The sequence below is a fragment of the Marmota flaviventris genome, assembly GCF_047511675.1.
Source record: "Marmota flaviventris isolate mMarFla1 chromosome 17 unlocalized genomic scaffold, mMarFla1.hap1 SUPER_17_unloc_1, whole genome shotgun sequence".
NCBI classification, from domain to species: domain Eukaryota; kingdom Metazoa; phylum Chordata; class Mammalia; order Rodentia; family Sciuridae; genus Marmota; species Marmota flaviventris.
In genome coordinates, this window is record NW_027287693.1 from 1213331 (window position 1) to 1220502 (window position 7172).

The following is a 7172-nucleotide window of genomic DNA, read 5'->3' on the forward strand; positions in this document are numbered from 1 at the left end:
CATTATCCTGACCTTCAGAACAGGTGCAGAAAAAATTATCCAATCTGGATTTTCTGGCTTCCATTTTCTGTCTTCTAATCACAGATGGAGATTATTCCTTTAGTTCCCTCAGCTGTAGGTTATGTTCAGAGGTAACATGTCTTTTTTGAAAGAAGAATGGATGAGGGAAAAAATTTTCTAACTGCTCAGCTACAGGGTGGGTAGAAACTGTCATTCTGCTTTCTGAAGGTGGCAGTGTTAGTTGTTAACGACAGGGTGAGTTGTGTCTGGTTTTATTCAAGGTATACTTTCCTGGTCAGAGAGTCCAGAGGCTGGGTTGGGCTGCGGGATGCAGGATCAGGACCCTCACCACCCTCCATTCCCCTGCCTCCCTGCCCGTGTTTTTCTTCCTCAGCAGAAATTCTGGCTCAGGCTCAGCTGAGCGGGTGGTGCTCAGTCAGCACCCTGCAGCCAGGCAGGTGGGCAGCACCTCTGTGGTCAGTGCGCCTGCGCTCTGCTGAGCCTGCAGACTCGCGCAGCTCCTGACCACAGCATCCTTGCCCAGCTTTCCCCTGTGGCTGTCGGGTTGAAGGGTGCAGCTGAGGCAGATGGCTCTGGTTTTTAGGGAAGGCAGCAGTGGCCGCTCAGAGTTCAGGCCGTCTCAGGGCTCTCACAGCTCCTGTATGAGGAGCTGCTCCTTCTGGAAGCTAAGAGAGTCTTGGCGGTGACCTCTGCTGGGGGCCTGGTGGTGTGTCTGCTGCTCAGCCTGAATCCAGAGCACGTGAAACTGTCCTTAGAGGGGCGCAGTGGCGCCCTGTCCTGGCGCCCAGCAGGGTTTTCCTGAGCTGACAGGCAGTATCAGGAGATGCTGGCCAGGGTGTCTTGGGGGACCGCGCAGCCTGAGGTCTGCTGCTGTGCTGTGTTAAATGGTGCGGTGGCCAAGGGCCAGTCTAGCAGAGGAACGGGGTTTCCACGGCGTCTGCCCTTCTGGTGTGGAGGCGTCTGTACCAGCTGCTCACTGTCCCTCCTTCCTGACCTGCGGGTAGGGGGCTCGTCTGTGCTCCAGGGGAGAGGACTCCCTGGTGGGGGGGGGGGGAGTGGGCAGCAGCCTCTGAGGTCTTGTTCGTTCTTAAGAAAGATTTGATACAGGGGGAAAAGGTGTCACTCTCCCATGGAAATTGTCAGGTGTGGCAGCCTGGTGGAAGTCCTGAACGTGGTTGGGAGCAAACCCTCAGCGTTCTGAATCTCATCCTGAATCTCTGTTAATCTCACATAGAAAAAGGTGCTAGGAGACAGCCAGGACCCACGGTGTGAGTGGCAGGGGCAGTTCTGGGTCCTTGCACTCTCCGCCAGTTTACATGCGGGTAGTGGGCTCAGGGTGAGCGCTCTGGTTCCCCCCTCCCCCCCTCTCTGGGGTACTAATGCAAAATGTCGATGAATTATGTCGTTTTCAAGGCTTTGACTCAGATTTGTACTTTGATAAATGAAAGTGAATATCAAGCTTGTTTGTACGGAAATAAGACTGTGTATAAAAATGAGTCTGTGTTGTGTCTGGTGACATATATTTTATGTTTACCCAACGCTGTGCTAAACTTTGTGCTTGGCTTTGAATTATATATATATTTACACCTGACTTTTTTAGATAAAAAGGAAAGTTTAAAGGTTAAAAAAAAAAAAAAAACAAAACCAAAATTCAAAGAAAGCAGCCCAAACATGGGATTTTCTGGCTTCCATATGGAGAGAAAACACTGTGTACACAGGGTACTTGTCCCTCCCAGCCTGCCCTGCTGAAGCCAGGGAGACTCTGGATTTTCAGTGACTGTCCCCTCCAGTGTTCCCAGAGGAAGTGCAGGAAGACACACAGGCCTGGATCCCAAAGCTGCCACCACCTGCAGAAGCCGCTCAGCAGGGAAACTTGCTCCCCAGTAGTCCCCCTTGTGTCTGGCCAGGCCCCTGAGGGACAGCAGACAGCCCTCAGACAGCTCTGGGGCGGGGCCGGGCAGAGGGATTCCTGCCATTGCAGGAGCTCCTAGTGGTCAAACTCTCCACCGCCTGCCCCCACCTGAGCAAGACTAGACACAAATGCTAGCTCACACTCTCACTGCAACAGGGGAGGACAGAGAGTCTAGTGCCAGGCCCAGTGAGCGAGATCTTGGCAAGACTCACAGCTGCACACCTGCAGGACCAGTCCTGTGCTGGCCCACAGCCTATCACCTGTCATCGCTTCCCCCTTCAGAGGCCTGGGGGTGACTCCCCTCCGCCCCCATCCCTGCCGTTCCTGCTCCCACCCTCTGCCCTTCTCCACCCTTGGTGGCACCTGGGGTGCTCTTATTGTGGCCCAAGCCACAGCCCACTTTGTCAGAGATTACCACACCCTCCCCCACCACCACCGCCAGGAGGCATGGGCAGCATGTCCCTGTACTGGAGGTGCAGGTACCGCCAGTTGAACACTGCATGTGTACCCTAGTCCCCAACTGCTCCGGGCCCCAAGACCAGCCCTCTACTTGCCAGCCAGAGGCTGCTCAGCCCTCCACTGTCCTCACCCCCCACGTCCACTGGACTCCAGTCCACTTGTGCAGCTATTATGACGCCTCTGGAGAGGAGCGTAGCGGGGATGAGGGGGTGCTGCACCAGCTCGACAGGAGGGATCCCTGCCACTGCCATAGCTGCTGACCCTCAAACCCAATTTCTACAACCCTTCCCAGATGATTGGGCAACCTCACTGGGTCAGCTGGTGGACCAGTGGGATTTGGCTCTGCAGCCCCAGTGTCAGGGCTTCACAGTCGCCCCAGGACCCAGGCACACACCAAGTTCACAGTTCAAGGGCCTATCCCGCCTGCATGGGGGGCGGGGTGCGCACACAGCCATTACATGTGCGTGCATCCCTTTGTGATGCAACCCTTTGTTGACGGTTTTCTGCATGTGCCCGCATTATCTACTCAAACCTTTAAAAGCTGGGTCCTGGCCTCGGGTCTGACATTGCCCTTTCGCCTCAAGCCGCGCTGGCAGCAGAAGAAGGACCCTTTGTGCTCAGCTCTGGAATCCCTGAATCCCGTCGTCTTCCCTAACCCTTACTGCTGCCATGGGTACTTCTCAGGGTAAGCTTTGTCCCTCAACCCTGCCCCGGCCCTGGCGGGCACGGACCTGCCAGAAGTGTCCCGAATGAAGTCCAGTCCCCTGACCTTATCTACAGTGGTTGGCCACTCTGGCCAGCCCCGCGGCACAACTCCCAGGTTTTCCTGCTGCCATCCTGGAACTGCACATCAGCAGTTGAGCAAAGTGCCTCCTTGCTGCTGGTCCCAGGTCCTGGGAGACCTGGACATTACCTCCATCCTCCACATGCCTGGTCTCCTAAGAAGATGATGCTGTCAGCTGCACCTTTCACTAACTCCTGCAGCCTAGACCACCCACTCGGCAAACAGATGCCTTGTATGGCATAGGAGCAGAGAGCCACTGCTTGCCAGCTTGTAGCACCATGGTATACCCGAGAGCCCTGCCCAGGGAAGACTGTGCTCAGTGCCCTTGGAGACAGTGGCCAAGGGTGGATGAGCAAGTGGAAGGCCCTGCATATAGAGAACATCAGAGGGGGAGCACATATCACTGGAGGAGCACAATATGACTTTAGGCTCCTGGTGGCCCATAGCCACCTGCCTTCCTTTGTGCCCAGGCAGGGAATCCTCCGCACCCAGAGTTCCCAAGTAAGAGCTGAGATATCCTGGGCCTTTTGTATGAGCTCCTGCTCCAAGAGAAAGGCCATCAGAGCTCCTATAGCTCCACAAGAGGTCTCCAAACCCTGGAGAGGAGGGCTCCAGGCCCACCCAACAGCAAGCTGCCCCAGGGTACTCTTCATCCCCAGGGATGGCAGCCATTATGAAGTCAAACAACAATGAGTGCTGGCGAGGATGCGGGGGAAAAAGGTACACTCAATGGAATATTGCTCAGCACTAAAAAATAATAAAATCATGGCATTTGCAGGCAAATGGATGGCATTAGAGCAGATTATGGTAGTGAAGTTAGCCAATCCTTAAAAAACAAATGCTGAATGTCTTCTCTGATATAAGGGGGGTGACTCAAAATGGGATAGGGAGGAAGAGCATGAGAAGAAGACTACCACTAAATAGGGAAGAGAGGTGGGTTGGAAAAAGAGGGAGAAGGGGAGTTGCACAGAAGATGGAAGGAGAACCTCATTGTTATACAGAATACATATATGATGTTGTAATGAGAAAAAGAAAAAAAAAAGTGTCACATTAGATTACATACAGAGAAAGGACAGGAGAGGAGGGGAGGAGTAGGGAGGATAGGAAGGGCAGCAGAATAGAATAGACAATATGATTGATGTATGTGCATTCCATGTATGTATTATCCATCAAATTGCATTCTACTGTCATGTATGACAAAAAAAAAAAATAAGTAAAAATTTAAAAAAAAGTTGGCAGACTGGAGCTGTCTACTGCTGAGGCCCTGTGAGTACTGTTGGGCTTTGGGCCCTGGTGAGAGAGTAGGAAGTTCCTACTGGAGTCAGATGGAGGCCCCAGATGTGGGGGAAGGGGGACTGTGAGGTCATAATGGTGTTCATGAGGGTGGCCCCCAAGGGAGCCCCTGGCTGCAGAGCCAAGCCTGCCAAGGTGCTGGGAGAGGGCCTGGGAGGAAGGGCCAAGGAACAGTTGGCAGGCTGTGGAAGAGGGGGACACAAAGTTTGGAGGTAGGAGGGTGTCTCTGGGAGGAGAGAGCAGCGCCCACCCACTTTGGGCGGGGAGGCAGTGCTGGGGTGGTAAGGCAAGGTCTGGCTGAGGCCCACTGATGCCAGAGGCTTGGCCCCTCCCCAGGTAGAGGGGCCCACACATGGGCTGGGGTTGGGGGGCATGGTAAAGCTGTCCCAGATGGCCTGGGACTCACCCATCAGAAGGCAGTGGATGTGCTGCGGAGCTTTCTGTTTCTCCCAGTTCAGGTCCTCAGTGGTGACTGGACAGGCCAGTTCCAGAAGTGGTGGCAGCCTCAGAGGTCCCCCTATTGATGTGACGGCAAAGGAAACTTTCATTTCTGTGGCCTACCCGTATTCCCCATGGATGAGCATTTCTTCCTTGGCAATGGCTGTCCCGCTCTGCCTACAGCCACCTTCTCACACTGGGCCTTCTTTGCCATCCATTTCCCTGCAAATGCCATGATCTTGTTATTTTTTAGTGCTGAGTAATATTTCATTGTGTATAAATGCCACATTTTTTAATCCATTCATCTATTAAAGGGCATCTAGGTTGGTTCCACATTCTAGCTATTGTGAATTGTGCTGCTGTAAACATTGATGTGGCTGTGTCCCTGTAGTGTGCTCTTCTTAGGTCTTTTGGGTATAATCCAAGAAGGAGAATAGCTGGGTCAAATGGTGGTTCCATTCCCAGCTTTCCAAGGAATCTCCATACTGCTTTCCAAATTGGCTGCACCAATTTGCAGTCCCACCAGCAATGTATGAGTGTACCCCCCCCACCACCCCCATCCTCGCCAGCACTTATTGTTGTTTGACTTCATAATGGCTGCCTTTCTGACTGGAGTGAGATGGTATCTTAGGGTGGTTTTGATTTGCATTTCTCTGATTGCTAGAGATGGTGAGCATTTTTTCATGTATTTGTTAATTGATTGTATGTCCTCTTCTGAGAAGTTTCTGTCCAAGTCCTTGGCCCATTTGTTGATTGGGTTATCTGCTTTTTTGTTGTTTAACTTTTTGAGTTCTTTGTACACTCTAGAGATTAGGCCTCTATCTGATGTTTGAGGGGTAAAAATTGGTTCCCAGGATGTAGGCTCCCTATTCACCTCGCATATTATTTCTCTTGCTGAGAAAAACCTTTTTCAGTTTGAATTCGTCCCATTTGTTGATTCTTGGTTTTAACTCTTGTGCTATAGGAGTCTTATTAAGGAATTTGGGGCCTGCCCCCACGAGATGAAGATGAGGACCAACTTTATCTTCTATTAGACGCAGAGTTCTGGTCTGATTCCTCAGTCTGCCGTCTTGAAAGGTACCTAAACACGCTCCCCGAGGGAAGAAGCCCCTCATCCCTGGAGCCACCATCCCACCTGGGGTTTCTGACAGGAAGAAGCCCAGAGCCCCCACCTCTGCCAGCTGTCAGTAGTTTGGACACCTGGGATCTCCAGGTCCAGGGGTAGCTCCATTCCCACCATTGATAGCAGGCCCCCCAGCCTGGGCAGCCCAACCCACTCAGCCCTTGGTGCTGACAGACGTAGAAATCCCACCGTGGGGGCCCATGCCAGCACCCACACACATTCTGTCATGTATGATTAAAAAAAATAAGTAAAAATTTTAAAAAAAGGTGGCAGACTGGAGCTGTCTACTGCTGAGGCCCTGTGAGTACTGTTGGGCTTTGGGCCCTGGTGAGAGAGTAGGAAGTTCCTACTGGAGTCAGATGGAGGCCCCAGACGTGGGGGAAGCGGGACTGTGAGGTCATAATGGTGTTCATGAGGGTGGCCCCCAAGGGAGCCCCTGGCTGCAGAGCCAAGCCTGCCAAGGTGCTGGGAGAGGGCCTGGGAGGAAGGGCCAAGGAACAGTTGGCAGGCTGTGGAAGAGGGGGACACAAAGTTTGGAGGTAGGAGGGTGTCTCTGGGAGGAGAGAGCAGCGCCCACCCACTTTGGGCGGGGAGGCAGTGCTGGGGTGGTAAGGCAAGGTCTGGCTGAGGCCCACTGATGCCAGAGGCTTGGCCCCTCCCCAGGTAGAGGGGCCCACACATGGGCTGGGGTTGGGGGGCATGGTATAGCTGTCCCAGATGGCCTGGGACTCACCCATCAGAAGGCAGTGGATGTGCTGCGGAGCTTTCTGTTTCTCCCAGTTCAGGTCCTCAGTGGTGACTGGACAGGCCAGTTCCAGAAGTGGTGGCAGCCTCAGAGGTCCCCCTATTGATGTGACGGCAAAGGAAACTTTCATTTCTGTGGCCTACCCGTATTCCCCATGGATGAGCATTTCTTCCTTGGCAATGGCTGTCCCGCTCTGCCTACAGCCACCTTCTCACACTGGGCCTTCTTTGCCATCCATTTCCCTGCAAATGCCATGATCTTGTTATTTTTTAGTGCTGAGTAATATTTCATTGTGTATAAATGCCACATTTTTTAATCCATTCATCTATTAAAGGGCATCTAGGTTGGTTCCACATTCTAGCTATTGTGAATTGTGCTGCTGTAAACATTGATGTGG

General features: G+C 52.9%; 1 long non-coding RNA gene across 1 annotated transcript in view; it reads left to right on the forward strand.

Moving 5' to 3' along the window:
- The window catches only part of LOC139703711 (uncharacterized), a 261415-nt gene extending 255452 nt beyond the window's left edge, over nt 1–5963 (forward strand). Inside the window, exon 3 of the long non-coding RNA XR_011705812.1 lies at nt 5872–5963. This is a non-coding gene — a long non-coding RNA (uncharacterized lncRNA). The remainder of the gene's footprint in view (nt 1–5871) is intronic.
- The last annotated feature ends 1209 nt before the right edge of the window (nt 5964–7172 follow it).